The sequence below is a fragment of the Neomonachus schauinslandi genome, chromosome 2 (genome assembly GCF_002201575.2).
Source record: "Neomonachus schauinslandi chromosome 2, ASM220157v2, whole genome shotgun sequence".
NCBI lineage: Eukaryota > Metazoa > Chordata > Mammalia > Carnivora > Phocidae > Neomonachus > Neomonachus schauinslandi.
Genome location: NC_058404.1, coordinates 203831367 through 203848689, shown reverse-complemented (window position 1 = coordinate 203848689; position 17323 = coordinate 203831367). Strand labels below are relative to the sequence as shown.

General features: G+C 48.0%; 1 protein-coding gene and 1 pseudogene across 6 annotated transcripts in view; both read right to left on the bottom strand.

Annotated features, from left to right (window-relative positions):
* GAK (cyclin G associated kinase) overlaps positions 1–17323 on the bottom strand; it is a 364833-nt gene that overhangs the window by 15746 nt on the left and 331764 nt on the right. The gene's annotated exons all lie outside the window — the stretch shown is intronic.
* Positions 3807–4447, bottom strand: LOC110569719 (annotated as a pseudogene).

Here is a 17323-nt window from a genome sequence, read left to right as displayed (position 1 = left end):
CCCGCCCCATCCCGGGCCCGCGAACCCCTCTCATCCTGCCCTCACCGGGGTTCACAGACCCCCTACTCCGCCCTCATCCCAGTTCAGGGACCCCCCCCGCACCCGTGCACCCCGAGCCCACAACCCGCCCCCCAGGCCCCCGAACGCCCCACCCCGCCCTCACCGCGGTTCAGGGACCCCGCGACAGCAGCGCCGGCGACTCGGGAAGACGTGCTGCGTCGGGCGCGCACCACGCATGCGCTCCGACCGGACCCCGCCCGGGTCCCCCGTCCGCCGTCGTTGTCATGGGAACCCCAGACTGCTCGAACCACCAGTTTAAAGGGACCGAGGAAGCTCCGAGACTCCGAGTGTTCAGCCCTGACAGGGGCTGCACCTACACCCCCACCAGGCTCATAGTTGTTGGAGTCCAGAGGGCTGCCGGGAGGAGGCGGCGTCCAGAGCCACTGCGGACGGGAGCGAAACCGAGGAAGCGGGAAATCTGCTGTTAGAGTCCAGCAGTGCGGAGTCTCGGGGTGTCCCTGGGGCCGATCCTGAGGGAGGGGCTCTATGCACGCCAGAGGCTGGGGAGGCTCCCCGCCGGCCAGTAGGGTCCGGTCTGGTCAGACTGCCCCGGGGAGATCAGGGCCAGGAGCGAGCCAGACTGTGGGGCCGTGGGGAATCCACCCTCTCTGATCTTCACTCCCGCGGCCTCGCCCCTGACCCTCCGGCCGGCCGGGTTCCTCCTCTTCACCTCTCGGAGCGTGGACAACTATTTGCCACTCCCCCTTCGGCCCCGCCTCTCCCAGCCTTGAGGTCTTACCACCTTCCCCGGCTCTGTGACCTCGGAGGGGTCGCTTGGCTTCTCTGTGCCCTTTTCTCCCTCGTGAATGCTCAGGGCTGTTGGAAGTAAAGAGCCTCGCGTGGCCCCCGCCGAGGCGCGCAGGTTTCAGGTTCCTGCCGGGCCCACGCGTGCGGGGTAGACCCGCCCCTCTGCAAAGGACGCGCTCCACTTGGCGTCGGCTGGGTCCCCGCAAAGCCCAGCAGCTCCGGGGAAGGCGCCCCAGGCCCACGTCCCGGCCGCGTGCGTGCGGGAGACCCCAGCAGCCCGCTCTGTGCGGGGCAGCACCGCGCCTCTACGTCTCCGCCCCCTGCGCCGGGCCTCAGGTCCGCTGTGGCCCCCTCAGGCCGCTGGCTTCCCGACCCAGGGGAGGGGCGGTGCTCGTGACCGCCACTCTCTCCTCTTCCGGGTCGGGCGGGCTCCCGGGGGGCCTGGGCGGGGGAGACTGTGGGCCGCGATCCCGGACGTGCGCATTTCCGCGCTCTTCCTCGCCGCGAGCCCGGACGGCGGAGCCCAGCGCTGCAGGCTTGCGGGGCCCCTGGGGCCGAAGACGCCACTCGGCCTCTCTTTTTTCTGCCTCTCCGTCTCACGCTTGTGACTTGCGCCGGTCACCCTCTCCGCGCGCCGGCACACAGCCACGTCCACGCGCGGAGGGGGACCCAGCCTACACAGAAGCAAGGCGCCGGTAGACCTCAGGCAGCCGTGCTCTGGAAGCACGCTCTTCCCGGCCCCGCTGCAGGCTTGTCCAGCGCGTCCTGCTTAGTAGGGAGGGGTTGCTGGTGCGCCGCGTCCCCGGGGTCCCGATGGCACCGCGGATCCATCATCGCGTGCGTACTCCCCCTTCCCCGGCACCCTGGGATCCTCTTCTTCGGGTTCATTTCAACCCACGGTCCAGCCTGACCTTCGAGCCGAACACACCCTCGACCTCCTGCCGCCACCGCGAGTGCCTACCCGGGGGACCGAGCGGCCGCCAGGGGCCGCGGGATGTCGGGGGCGGGACCTGGGGCGGCCGACGGAGCTGCCCGGGTCTTGAGTGCGGGTGCCGCGGAGCTCGCTCGCTCTCCATCCCCCCAGCGCTGGGGTCCCCTCCCCAGGGCACCGGCTTTCGCCTCTCAATTGGAACCTTCTCTTCCGCGAACAGGCTGTGATTTGTTTTTCTTTTCTGGAACTCAGGACCCCGAGTTCAAGACCTGAGCGGAGATCAAGAGTCAGCCGCGTGACCGACTGAGCCACCAAGGCGCCCCCGTGATTTTTTTTTTGTACCCGAGGGAAACAAACCTCGTGAGTCCCTAGCCCCCACCCCGCCTCGGCTGCACCTCTCCCCGCGGTCCACTTTCTCCTTCTTTCTCTCTTGAGCCCACTCCTGCCCGGCCTGCGACCCCGGCTACCCTGAACCACCTGCAGAATCTAGGGACAGTACTCAGTACCCCCCCCCCCCCCCCCCGGCTCAGCAGCCCCGCGGTCCCCTCCCCCCAGCGCTCCTCCTCAGGGCGGCAGCCCTCTGGGCGCTGCTGGGCAGTGCTTTGCCCCCCCTTCTTCATGTCCCCTCCGGAGATACCTCTGCGACGGTATCCAGTTGTGGCTGTGCGCCCCAGCATGCAGCCTCGGACTCGCACGTCCAGCCGCCTCCCGAGCACCGGTACGTGGAGAATGGACTTGTCGGTGTCTGCGAGTCCAAAACTGATCTGATTGCACCCCTCCTCCCCACCCCAAGATCAAACAGCTGCTCTGCCCACAGCCTTCCCTGTCTCCGGCCAGGGCAGTCTGTCCCTGCAGATGCTCGCACCAGACCGGCGACAGCCCTGGAAATCGTGTCTGCTGCACCTCCCTCCGCCGCCGCCCGCCGCCCCTCGTCGGGACTCCTGACTCGCCGCTCGGTCTCGCGGTGGCCCGCCCCCTTGTGGTCCAGGCTTCCAAGGCAGCCAGGACTTTTTCTTCCACCTTTTTTAAATTGCGGTAACATATACGTAACATAAAATGTACCATTCTGACCATTTTAAGTGTCCAGTCAGTGGCAGGAAGCACGTTCACACTGTTGTGCAACCATCCCCACCCTCCACCTCCAGAACTTGTTCATCTTCCCAAACTGCCCCCAAGAAACACCAGCTCCCCATCTCTCCCCGTCCCCAGCCCCCCGACACCCACCATCCCCTTTCTGTCGCTATGATCTGACTCCTCTGGGGACTCACGGAAGTGGGACCATCCAGTGTTGCCCTTTGTGGCTGGCTCATGTCACTGAGCCCAGTGTCCTCAGGGTTCACCCAGGTGGTGGCAGGTATCAGCACGTCCTCCCTGTTTAAGGCCGAATAACACTCCACTTTAGGGATGGACCATGTTTTGTTTATCCACTTATCTGCAGGTGGACCCTTGGGCCACTCTGCTGTGACCAAGGCTGCTGACCTGACGGAAAGACCTTTTAAATCATCACCAGCCACTGTCCCTCTCCGCTCACCGTGTTCCCAGATCCCCTCTGCCCCCAGGGACAGTCCAAGCCTTTCTGCGGCTGAGGCCCTGTGAATGTGGGGGGCAGGTGCACATATCTTTTCACATCAGTGTTTTTATTTTCTTAAGACACGTCCCCAGGGGTAGGACTGCTGGGTCATAGGGTAAGTTCTATTTTTATTTTTTGAGGAACTCCATACTGTTTCCACAGTGGCTGCACCAACTTACCTTCCTACCAACAGTGCACGAGGGTCCCCTTTTCTCCACAACCTCGCCAGCACCTGTTGTTTCTTTACTTTTTTTTTTTTTAGCGGAAAGATTTTTTTTTTCTTCTCTAAAAGGCAAAAAACTACAAACACCCCAGGTCCTGAGCTCCCCAAGACTTGGGTCCTCCACTGCCCCCCTGAAACCCGGCAGGAGAGGGCCTGGGGAGTGTGGAGAGGTTGGTTCTTTAAAAAGTCACCCCTGGACAGAAGGCTCTTCGTCGTTCGCTGCCTTCCTCCACCTCTTGCGGGCCGCCGAGAAGAGGGGATGGCAGGGCCCAGGGCTATGCCGGCAAACTCAGCTTCTTCCCCTTCAGGACTTTGGTGATGGAGAGGTAGAAGAAATCGCAGTAGAGGACAGTCTGGACTAGGCCCGCCACAATGGCGATGAGGTCGAAGAAGCCCTCGAAGTGGTAGCGCCAGATGCAGTTGAAGAGATTAGAGCGAGTGGTAGACGCCCAGCGCGGACAAGCAGTGGCTGGTGATCGTCTCGGCCTCCCTGGTCTTGCTCACCAAGAACAGCTGGGGCAGGATGGCTACCGACTCCAGATAGATGGAGAAGGTCCAGAGGATCTCTAGAGGGGTAAAGTCATAGTTGACCAGGAACACCAGGATGGCCGTGGGAACAACAAGGAATTCCACCGGAATGTGTCGTGGTTCCATTGTAAGTGGCTTTGAACTTGCTGTAAATCATCCAGACTGTGGTGAAGGAACAGGCAGTGTAGACCGCCTGCATGCATGTGTTGTACGGTGAGATGTAGTTGGTGAAGAGGTCCAGGTATCAGCCAGTGAACACCACAGCAAACAGGACCGGCTCTTCCCTGAAATCGCGGCACAAGGGCGGGCGGGACTTCCAGATTTAGAGCAGTAGCAAGATGATGGCTAGGAGGTGGGAGAAGTCTCCCAGGAATCGGAAGGTTTTCATGCTTTAGGGGGGTCTGACAGGGCTGGGCTGGTGGGAGGCAGGCTGGAGGGGGTCTGCCCCCCGGGGCTGATGTTCTGGCCCAGTGGCTGGGCTGGGGGGGCGGGAGAGGGGCCCTCGGGTGGGCTCCGCTCTGGGGAGGGGGCTCTGGGAGGGGGAGCTGAAGTGGGAGCTGGTCACCTGTTGTTTCTTGTCTCTTTGATGAGAGCCATCCTAACGGGGGTGAGGGGATTGCTCACTGGGGTAGTGTCTCTTCTTATGAGGACACTAATCCTATCACATTAGGGCCCCTCCTCTATGACTTTATTTAACCTTGATTTTTTCCAGAGAGGCACCCCTGCTCCAAATGCAGCCACACTGGGGGTTAGGGCTCCAAAATATAGATTGGGGGGATACAAACATTCAGCCCATTACACTCCCATCCTCCCTAGACCCCTTTACCCTGTCCGACGTTTTTAATTCTCCTTACAATTCTCATCTTCTGACTCACGATACACTTTATTCGATATGGTGATTTTTCGTTGTATCCAGAGTTCTTGGAGGGAGGGGAGGAACTTTGCCCTCAAGGATATTTGGCACTATCTGGGGATATTCTGGGTTGTCATGGTGCAGGGGAGAGGTGCTCCTGGATAGAGGAGGCTCCTGCTAGACGTCCTACAATGCTCAGGGAGAGCCCTCGTGAAGAAGGACTTGGCCCATATTGTCCCTGCGGCTGCTGGGAGGGGCCCTGATCTGTATCTTCTCATTGGGATGCCAGGCCCTGGAGGGCAGGAGCCTGTATCTCTTTGGCTCCCTGCTGTGTCTGCAGCATCTAGAACTGCAGGGCCTTCAGAAGATGCATGGGAAGCATAAGGACACGAGTGCCAGGGGCCTGGGGCTGGGGGCAGGAAATTGGCCTGGGCAGGAACAGGGAAGCGCCGGCCACACGCCCAAGCCTGAGGGGGAGCTGCTTGATCGGGGCTTGGACAAAGGGGCACACGCGGAAGAGGCCACTGCAGCCAGTGGGAGAGTGGGGGCAGATGGCGGGAGAGACAGTGCTGCCTGGGTACCCCAGTATGGTCAGGCTCCCTGGGAGGGAGGGGCCGCTGGCCTTGCCGAGAGCCGCCTTGAGAGATGAGGGAGTGAAGGGGTGCAGAGAGAACCCTTGGGGGGAGATTCATGTCAGAAATTGTGCCTTAGAGACGTTGGCTCTCCAGGCCTGGCTTCAGAGCCTCCACAGGCTGCAGATTGGGTCTAGGCGTTGTCAGCATGGGTATGGCCTCTGCAGTGATACCAGGAAGCTCTGGAAATGAATATTTTTTATTTAAACTCAGTTAATTAACATATAATGTATTACTAGTTTCAGATGTAGACTTCAGTGATTCATCAGTTGCATTAACCCCAGTGCTCATCACATCACATGCCCTCCTTCATGCCCATCCCCCAGTTACCCCATCCCCCCCTCCCCTCCAGCAACCCTCAGGTTTTTTCCTGATATTAAGAGTCTCTTATGCTTTGTCTCCCTCTCTGGTTTCGTCTTGTTTTATTTTATCCTCTCTTCCCCTGTAATCCTCTGTTTTGTTTCTTAAATTCCACATACGAGAGAGATCATATGATAATTGTCATTTTCTGACTTATTTCGCTTAGCATAATACCCTCTAGTTCCATCCATGTTGTTGCAAATGGCAAGACTTCATATTTTTTGATGGCTGAGTAATATTCCATAGTATATATATACCACATCTTCTTTATCCATTCATCTGTCGATAGACATCTTGGCTCTTTCCATAGTTGGGCTATTGTGGACATTGCCGCTATAAACATTGGGGTGCATGTACCCCTTTGGATCACTACGTTTGTATCTTTGGGGTAAATACCCAGTAGTGCAATTGCTGGGTCGTAGGGTAGCTCTATTTTCAACTTTTTGAGGAACCTCCATACTGTTTTCCAGAGTGGCTGCACCAGCTTGCATTCCCACCAACAGTGTAGGAGGGTTCCCCTTTCTCCGCATCCCCGCCAACATCTGTCGTTTCCTGACTTGTTAATTTTAGCCATTCTGACTGGTGTGAGGTAGTATCTCATTGTGGTTTTGATTTGGATTTCCCTGATGCCGAGTGATGTTGAGCACTCTTTCATGTGTCTGTTGGCCATTTGGATGTCTTCTTTGGAGTAATGTTTGTTCATGTCCTCTGCCCATTTCTTGATGGGATAATTTGTTCTTTGGGTGTTGAGTTTGATAAGTTCCTTAAAGATTTTGGATGCTAGCCCTTTATCTGATAAAATGTTTGCAAGTATCTTCTCCCATTCTGTCGGTTGTCTTTTGGTTTTGTTGACTGTTCCCTTTGCTGTTCAAAAGTTTTTCCACTTGATGAAGTCCCAATAGTTCATTTTTGCCTTTGTTACCCTTGCCTTTAGAGATGTCTCTAGCAAGAATTTGCTGCGGCCAAAGTCGAAGAGGTTGCTGCCTGTGTTCTCTCAAGGATTTCGATGGACTCCTGTCTCACATTTAGGTCTTTCAACCATTTGGAGTTTATTTTTGTGTGTGGTGTAAGGAAATGCTCCAGTTTCATTCTTCTGCATGTGGCTGTCCGATTTTCCCAGCACCATTTGTTGAAGAGACTGTCTTTTGACCATTGCATATTCTTTCCTGCTTTGTCAAAGATTAGTTGACCGTAGAGTTGAGGGTCCATATCTGGGCTCTCTGTTCTGTTTCATTGGTCTATGTGTCTATTTTTGTGCCAGTACCATGCTCTCTTGATGATGACAGCTTTGTAATAGAGCTGGAAGTCCGGAATTGTGATGCCGCCAGCTTTGCTATTCTTTTTCAACATTCCTCTGGCTATTCGGGGTCTTTTCTGGTTCCATACAAATTTTATGATTTTAGGATTTAGGATTTTTCCTCCAGCTCTGTGGAAAAAGATTTTTATAGGGATTGCATTGAATGTGTAGATTGCTCTAGGAAGCATAGACATTTAATAATATTTGTTCTTCCAGGGCGTCTGGGTGGCTCAGTTGGTTGAGCGACAGCCTTCAGCTCAGGTCATGATCCTGGAGTCCCAGAATCGAGTCCCGCATCGGGCTCCCTGCTCAGCGGGGAGTCTGCTTCTCCCTCTGACCCTCCTCCCTGTCATGCTCTCTGTCTCTCATTCTCTCTCTCTCAAATAAATAAATAAAATCTTAAAAAAATATATTTGTTCTTCCAATCCATGAGCATGGAACGTTTTTCCATTTCTTTGTGTCTTCCTCAATTTCTTTCATGAATGTTCTATAGTTTTCTGAGTACAGATCCTTTGCCTCTTTGTTTAGGTTTATTCCTCGGTATCTTATGGTTTTTGGTGCAGTTGTAAGTGGGATCGACTCCTTAATTTCTCTTTCTTCTGTCTCTTGTTAGTGTATAGAAATCTAACGATTTCTGTGCATTGATTTCATATCCTGCCACTTTACTGAATTCCTGTATGAGTTCCAGCAATTTTGGGGTGGAGACTTTTGGATTTTCCACATAGAGTATCATATCATCTGTGAAGTGTGAGAGTTTGACTTCTTCTTTGCTGACTCAGATGCCTTTTATTTCTTTTTGTTGTCTGATTGCTGAGGCTAGGACTTCTAGTACAATGTTGAACAATAATGGTGAGAGTGGGCATCCCTGTCATGTACCTGACCTTAGGGGAAAAGCTCTCAGTTTTTTCCCATTGAGAATGATATTCGCTGTGGGTTTTTCACAGATGGCTTTTATGATATTGAGGTATGTACCTTCTATCCCTACACTGTGGAGAGTTTTAATCAAGAAAGGATGCTGTACTTCGTCAAATATTTTTTCTGCATCTATTGAGAGGATCATATGGTTCCTTTCCTTTCTTTTATTAATGTTTTGTATCACATTGATTGATTTGCACATGTTGAACCAACCTTGCAGCCTAGGGATAAATCCCACTTGGTCGTGGTAAATAATCCTTTTAATGTACTGTTGGATCCTATTGGCTAGTATTTTGGTGAGAATTTTGACATCCATGTTCATCAGGGATATTGGTCTGTAATTATCCTTTTTGATGGGGTCTTTGTGTGGTTTTGGGATCAGGGTAATGCTGGCCTCATAAAATGAGTTTGGAAGTTTTCCTTCCATTTCTATTTTTTGAAACAGCTTCGGAAGAATAGGTATTAATTCTTCTTTAAATGTTTGGTAGAATTCCCTTGGGAAGCCATCTGGGCCTGGGCTGTTGTTTGTTGGGAGATTTCTGATGACTGCTTCAATTTCCTTAGTGGTTATGGGTCTGTTCAGGTTTTCTATTTCTTGCTGGTTCAGTTTTGGTAGTTTATATGTCTCTAGGAATGCATCCATTTCTTCCAGATTGTCTAATTTGCTGGCATATAGTTGCTCATAATGTGTTCTTATAATTGTTTGTATTTCTTTGGTGTTGGTTGTGATCTCTCCTCTTTCATTCATGATTTTATTTATTTGGGTCCTTTCTCTTTTCTTTTTGATAAGTCTGACCAGGGGTTTACCAATCTTTTTTTTTTTTTTTTTAAGATTTTATTTATTTGCCAGAGAGAGACAGAGTACAGAAGCAGGGGGAGCAACACGCTCCCTGCTGAACAGGGAGCCTGATGTGGGGCTCCATCCCAGGACCCGGGGATCATGACCTGAGCCAAAGGCAGATGCTTAACGACTGACCCACCCAGGTGTCCCAGGTTTATCAACCTTATTAATTCTTTCAAAGAATCAGCTCCTAGTTTCGTTGATCTGTTCTACTGTTCTGTTGGTTTCTATTTCATTGATTTCTGCTCTGATCTTTATTATTTCTCATCTCCTGCTGGGTTTAGGCTTTATTTGCTGTTCTTTCTCCAGCTCCTTTAGGTGTAAGGTTAGGTTGTGTATTTCAGATCTTTCTTGTTTCTTCAGTAAGGCTTGTATTGCTATATACTTACCTCTTAGAACCACTTTTGCTGCATCCCAAAGGTTTTGAACCGTTGTGTTTTCATTTTCATTTGTTTCCATGATTTTTAAAAAATTCTTCTTTAATTTCCTGGTTGACCCATTCATTCTATAGTAGGAAGCTCTTTAACCTCCATGTATGTGAATTCTTTCCAACTTTCCTCTTGTGATTGAGTTCCAGTTTCAAAGCCTTGTGTTCCGAAAATATGCAGGGAATAATCCCAGTATTTTGGTACCGGTTGAGACCTGATTTGTGACCCAGGATGTGATCTCTTCTGGAGAATGTTCCATGTGCACTAGAGAAGAATGTGTATTCTGTTGCTTTGGGATGGAATGTTCTGACTATATCTGTGATGTCCATCTGGTCCAGTGTGTCATTCAAAGCCCTTATTTCCTTGTTGATCTTCTGCTTAGATGATCTGTCCACTGCAGTGAGGGGGGTGTTAAAGTCCCCTACTATTATTGTATTATTGTCTATGTGTTTCTTTGATTTTGTTATGAATTGGCTTATATAATTGGCTGCTCCCATATTAGGGGCATAAATATTTACAATTGTTAGATCTTCTTGTTGGATAGACCCTTTAAGTAGGATATAGTGTCCTTCCTCATCTCTTATTATAGTCTTTGGTTTAAAATCTAATTTGTCTGATATAAGGATTGCCACCCCAGCTTTCTTTTGGTGTCCATTAGCATGGTAAATGGTTTTCCACCCCCTCACTTTCAATCTGGGGGTGTCTTTGGGTCTCAAATGAGTCTCTTGCAGACAGCATATCGATGGGTCTTGTTTTTTTATCCAATCTGATACCGTGTGTCTTTTGATTGGGCCATTTAGCCCATTTACATGCAGAGTAACTATTGAAAGATATGAATTAAGTGCCATTGTATTACCTGTGAAGTGACTGATACTTTATATTGTCTCTGTTCCTTTCTGGTCTGTGTTACTTTTAGGGTCTCTCTTTGCTTAGAGGATGCCTTTTAATATTTCTTGTAGGGCTGGTTTGGTGATCACAAATTCTTTTAGTTTCTGTTTGTCCTGGAAGCTTTTTATCACTCCTTCTATTTTGAATGACATCCTAGCTGGATAAAGTATTCTTGGCTGTATATTTTTCTCATTTAGCACCCTGAATATATCATGCCAGTCCTTTCTGGCCTGCCTGGTCTCTATGGATAGGTCTTCTGCCAGTCTAATGTTTCTGCCCTTGTAGGTTACGGACCTCTTGTCCTGAGCTGCTTTCAGGATTTTCTCTTTGTCTCTGAGATTAGCAAGCTTCACTATTATATGTCAGGGTGTTGGCCTGCTTTTATTGATTTATGGGGTTCTCTGTGCCTCCTGGATTTTGATGCCTGTGTCCTTACCCAGATTAGGGAAATTCTCCACCATAATTTGCTCCAATATGCCTTCTGCCCCCCTTCCTCTTCTGGGATCCCAGTTATTCTAATATTGTTTTGCTTTATGGTGTCACTTATCTCTCAAATTCTCCCCCCGTGATCCAGTAGTTGTTTGTCTCTCTTTTTCTCAGCTTCTTTATTCTCCATCATTTGGTCTTCTGCCTCATTTATCCTAGCAGTTAGAGCCTCCATTTTTTATTGCATCTCATTAATAGCCTTTTTGATTTTGACTTGGTTAGATTTTAGTTCTTTTATTTCTCCAGAAAGGGATCCTCTAGTGTCTTCTATGCTTTTTTCAAGACCAGCTAGTATCTTTATAATCATTATTCTGAACTCTAGTTCTGATATCTTATTTATGTCCATACTGGTTAGGTCCCTGGCAGTCAGTACTGCCTCTCATTCTCTTTTTTGAGGTGAGTTTTTCCATCCTGTCATTCTGTCCAGAGAAGAATAGATGAACAAGAGAACAAAATACTAAAATGGCAACAATGACCCCAGGGAAATATACACTAAACAAATCAGAAGGGACCAAAACTGATTTAAAAATAATAAAAATTTTTTAAAAAGTGAATATAATCAGACAGATGAACAGAATAGAGCAATCCCATGTGTATTTTGGTCTGTTTGTTAGAAAACTAGATGCCAAAATTGTAAAGAAAGAAAAACATGTGTACAAAAATAAAATTAACTACAATGAAAGGATAAAATGTAACTGTAAAAATGAAAACTAAAGAGAATTTTTTTTTAAAGATTTTATTTATTTATTTGAGACAGAGAGAATGAGAGACAGAGAGCACGAGAGGGAGGAAGGTCAGAGGGAGAAGCAGACTCCCTGCCGAGCAGGGAGCCCGATGCGGGACTCGATCCCGGGACTCCAGGATCATGACCTGAGCCGAAGGCAGTCGCTTAACCAACTGAGCCACCCAGGCGCCCAGAAAACTAAAGAGAATTTAAAAAAAGAGTTGATAAAATAAGAAATTGGTTGAAAAAGGAAGGAGAACAAAAAGTTAAAATTGAAAGACTAAAGAATTGTGGGGGAAAAAAAATACATAAATTCTATGTGCTGTATTCCCCTAGCACTGGAGTTTTGCAGTTAGTTCTCAGTGATCGGTAAACTTGGTCTTGGCTGGGTGTTCACTTGGTGTAGCCTGATTATGGAGGCTCCCTGCCCCCTGCGGTCTATCTTCCCATATATCGCCTCAGATTCACTTTTCCACACCTCCTACCTTGCAGAAAGTGGTCGCTTTTCTATTTGTAGAGTTGTAGCTATTCTTTTCTTCAATCTCTGGTTGAGTTCACAAGTGTTCAGAATGATTTGGTAGCTATCTAGCTGAATTCCGGGGACCAGATGAAACTAAGTTCTCTTACTCCTCCACCATCTTGGACTCTCCCTCGAACTGAATCTTTTTTTTTTTTAAGTAATCTCTATGCCCAACGTGGGACTCGAACTCATGACCCTGAGATCAAGAGTCGCATGCTCAACTGACTGGGCCAGCCAGGTGCCTCTGGGAATGAATCCTTTGATGCCCTCCTCCCTGACACCCAGAGCCCTCAACCCCTCCATACTCTCTCTGGCCGCCACCACTTTGTGACCAGGGAGTGGGTCTGGGCACATCTAGACACTGCTCTTAGGAGCCTCAAAGAGGCTGGATCAGCTGCTTTGTGCTTGCCTTGGGCTCTGCCTGGGACCATATCCCAGGGACCTTCTCCTTCCAGACCACATGCACCCACAGGCCCACCATGCCCAATTCCTAGCAGTCAACATGCCCTCACCCCCCCGCCAACCCCTGCATTCACCTTCCCAGAGGGAGGACCAAAGTGGAGAGGTAGAGCCATGGGAGTCCTGCATGCACAAAGGATGTGAGAGAACAGGAAGAGACAAAGATGACATCAAGTTTGGCCTGGGGGAGACAGGTGCAGAGGGTGTGAGGCCAAGGTGCAGAGGATCAGGTCACGTTAACTCAGGTGTGGCTTTAATAGCTGGGCAGGGCTGGGAGGATAGAAGTGGGAGCCAGGGCTTTGTGCCCAGTCCTTCTCTCCTTGCCCACAGGCCTGGGAGTGAGCTGTCTTGATATTGAGGGAGAAAGGAAGAGAAGACGCACCCCTGAGAGGCTGTAACACAAGGGCTTGCTCTGGTTGGTGTGGAATTGCAACCAACTTATATACCAAATAATGTGCTAAGAAAATTCAAGCAATAGCAATGAAATTTTTCTTTTTTCTTTCAAGATTTTATTTAAATTCAAGTTAATTAACATATAGTGTACTATTAGTTTCAGGGGTAGAATTTAGTGATTCAACACTTGCATATATCACCCAGTGCTCATCACATGTGCCCTCCTGCATTAATGCCCATCACCCATTTACCCCATCCCCCCACCCACCTCCTCTCCAGCAACCCGCAGTTTGTTTCCTAGAGTTAAATGGTTTGCCGCAATGAAATTATTTTAAAATGATTTAAAATGGTTTTGAAATTGGGCGCCTGGGTGGCTCAGTTGGTTAAGCGACTGCCTTCGGCTCAGGTCATGATCCTGGAGTCCCAGGATCGAGTCCCGCATCTGGCTCCCTGCTCGGTAGGGAGTCTGCTTCTCCCTCTGACCCTCCCCCCTCTCATGCTCTCTGTCTCTCACTCTCTCTCTCTCAAATAAATAAATAAAATCTTTAAAAAAAAATGGTTTTGAAATTGCTTTAAAATACCACTTCCCATGGTAACTGGTGGAAGCAAATTCGAATGATCCCAGGGGAAAGGTATCTTCATCATAGGCCTTGGAAAACTAACCAATAATTTTTCAAGGACAATGAGTAGTACATAGTAAAGCAAATCAAGTGCACAAGGGAGCAAAGCACCATGCGTGGAAAAAAAGAAAATGACCACAAATGATCAGAAACACAAAAATTATCAGACACAGGTTTTAAAGTAGCTATACTTAAAAAAAAAAAAAAGAAGAAGAACCTTGACTATATCAGGAAATAGGGAGCAGAAAAGGTGACAGACAGAATTTGAAAAGAACCAAATAGGAATTCTAGAGCTTAAAAGTGCAATCCCAAAAACCCAGTTAGGAGGCTTGGCTGTATATTGAACACAGCCGAAAAGAGTACTAATGAATTGAAAGACAGATTAATAAAATGTCCCGAATTAAGAATATAACAGGTTGGAAGGTTCTGGGAAGATGGCACAACAGGAAACACCAGAACTCTATCTCCCCACCTGGACAACAGGTGCAGGGGCAGAATGTGTGTAACATAGGGTAAATTATGGTTAATTTAGATCAGTTTCAGCTCTTAGCACAGTAGCAACTACCTCAGCCCCCAGCCCCAGCCTCACAGCACACAGCTGCACTTGAGTTTCTGGAGCAGCGAGCACATAGTGTGCAGGAGCTTGGGTGGGCAAAAAGGACCCTGTCCTCCAAATATCAGGGATCTGTGCTTTGAGGACTGCTTTTGATCACACAGGTGCAGACACAGAGGTGGACGGCCACTGTTGCAAGCCCCTCCCCCTCCAGTTGAAGTGCCTTCCGGGGATTAAAAGGCTGGAGCCCTTTTTCTCCCCACTCACTTTATCTTCCTCTTTTTCCTCCTTTTGGGAGCCAGATAGTAAGTTGTTAAAAAAACAACTGCACGTGGGTCAGCTGGGTGGCTCAGTTGTTAAGTGTCTGCCTTCGGCTCAGGTCATGATCCCAGGGTCCTGGGATCGAGCCCCACATCGGGGTCCCTGCTTGGCAGGAAGCCCACTTCTCCCTCTCCCACTCCACTGCTTGTGTTCCTGCTCTCTCTGTCTCTCTCTCTGTCAAATAAATAAATAAAATTAAAGAAAAAACTGTACATAAGGGGAAAATTAGAAAGTGACCATGCATGTCCAGAGAAAGGCTCAGAAAAGACCTGAGAAGACCTTAAGTTACACCTCAGGCTGATCCTTAGCCCAGAGACAACCTACAGCAGTTAAAAAATAAAACTAATAATCAAAACAATAACACAAAATTGCAAACCCTGGGGAAGGGGGAAACATCTGATTTTCACAGTTACCACATTATTAGATTCAAATGTCCAGTTTTCAACAAAATATCTCAAGGCATACAAAGAAACAGGAAAGCATCCTATTCAAAGGGATAAAAAAAAAAAATCAGCAGAAACTGTCCCTGAAAAAGACCTAATGGCAGATCTACTAGACAAAAACATTAAAACAACTGTCTTAAAGATGCTCAAAGAGGGGTGGCTGGCTGGCTCAGTCAGAAGAGCATATGACTTTTGATCTCGGGGTTGTGAGTTCAAACTCCACATTGGGTGCAGATATTACTAAAAACAATAAAATCTTAAAAAAGAAAAAGATACTCAAGGAACTGAAAGAGGATGTAGAGAAAGTCAAGAAAGCTATGTGTGAACAAAATGAAATATCAATAAAAGGATAGAAAATGCATGAAAGAAACTAAAAAATTCTGGAGCTGGAAAGCACAGTAACTGAAATGAAAAATTCACTAGAGATTGAACAGATCTGAGCAGGCAGAAGAAAGAATCTGTGAACTTGAAGAGAGAACAACAGAATTATTGAGTCTGAGGAACAGATGGAAAAAAGACTGAAGAAAAGTGAACAGAGCTCAGGAGACCTGTGGGACACCATCAAGCAGACTAGCATATGCATTGTGGGGGTCCAGAAGGAAGAGAGAGAGAGAAAGGACCAGAGGGAATATTTGGAGAAATAATGGCTGAAGACTCCCAATTCGATGAAACATTTAAATACAAATATCCAAGAAGCTCAATGGGCTTCTCCAAGTAATATGAATCAAAGAGATTAACACCAAGACATATTATAATCAAACTTTTGAAAGCCAAAGATAGAGAATCTTTTTTTTTTTTTTTTAGATTTTATTTATTTGTCAGAGAGAGAGCAAGCACAAGCAGGGGGAGCATCAGGCAGAGGGAGAAGCAGACTCCCCGCTGAGCAGGGAGCCTAATGCAGGACTCGATCCCAGGACCATCATGACCTGAGCCGAAGGCAGACACTTACCTGACTGAGCCACCCAGGCATCCCATAAAGACAGAATCTTGAAAGCTTGTGTGTACTCATCACATATCAGGGATCCTCAATAAGGTCAGTGAGCAGATCTCTCATCAGAAACTTTAGAGGCCAGAAGACAGTGGGCCAATATTTTTAAAGAGCTAAAAGGAAAAACCTGTCAACCAAGCATCCTGCATCTGGCCAAACTGTCCTTCAAGGGTGAGGGAGAGACTGAGACATTCCCAGATAAAGAAAAGCTGAGGGAGATGTGATCACTACACATGCCCTGGAAGAAATGCTCAAGGAGTCCTGCAGGGTGAAATGGAAGGACACTAGACAGTATCTCAAAGCCATATGGAGAAATAAAGATCTCAAGAAAGGTGAATATGTGGACAGTTACATAAGCCATTTTTTTATTATGTTCAATTAGTCAACTTATAATACTATATAAGCTATTGTAACAATGGTTTGTAACTCCACATTTTGTTTTCTTAACTTTTCTTTACATTTTCTTAAATTTAAGAGGTTAATGCATTTAAGATAATTACTAGCTCATGTTTGGGGCACACAATGTATAAAGATATAATTTTGTGGCATCAACAACTGAAAGGGGTGGGGACAGAGCTGTAAAGGAGCAGAGTTTTTGCATGTTGTTGAAGTTAAGCTGTTATAAAGCAAAGTTAGAGTGTTATAACTTTATTTCCATGGTAACCATAGAGAAAACAGCTATAGAATATACACAAATGGAAATGAGAAAGGAATTTAAACGATTCACTACAAAAAAGCAACTAAACACAAAGAAGACAGTAATGCAGGAAATGAGAGGAAAAAATCTATAATGCACATAGAAAAGAGCACAATGACAGAAGTAAGTCCCTCCTTATCAGTAATTACTTACATGTAAATGGATTAAACTCTCCAATCAAAAGACAGAGATTGGCAGAATAGATAAAAACACAAGATCCAACCATAGGTTGTCTACAAGAGACTCACTTGAGATCCAGACACAAATAGATTGAAAATGAAGGAATGGAAAAACATACTCCATGCAAATAGTGACCAGAGGAGAGCACGGGTGGCTACACTCACATCAGACAAAATAGACTTAAATTCAAAAATGGTTACAAGAGACAAAGGACAGTATATATTAATAACATTTCAGTAAAAGAAAATATAACAATTATAAACATTCACACACCCAATGACAGACCATCAAACTATATGAAGCAAAAGCTGACCGAATTGAAAGGAGAAATAACCAGAGGTACAGGAACAGTTGGAGATGTCAGTCCCCCACTCTCAATAGTGGATGAACAGCCAGACTGAAGATAATAAGGGACCAGAGGACTAACCCCAAGCAGCCAGCCAGACGCAGCAGACACACAGAGCACCCACCCAGCGACAACCCCACACGCGTTCTCACGGGCACTCGGGACAGTTTCCGGGACAGACCATGTGTGAGACCACGTGGTAAGTCTCAGTAGTTTTTATTTATTTATTTGTCCGAGAGAGAGCTAGAGCGAGTGCACAAGCAGGGGGAGGAGCAGAGGCAGAGGGAGAAGCAGACTCTCCGCTGAGCGGGGAGCCTGAC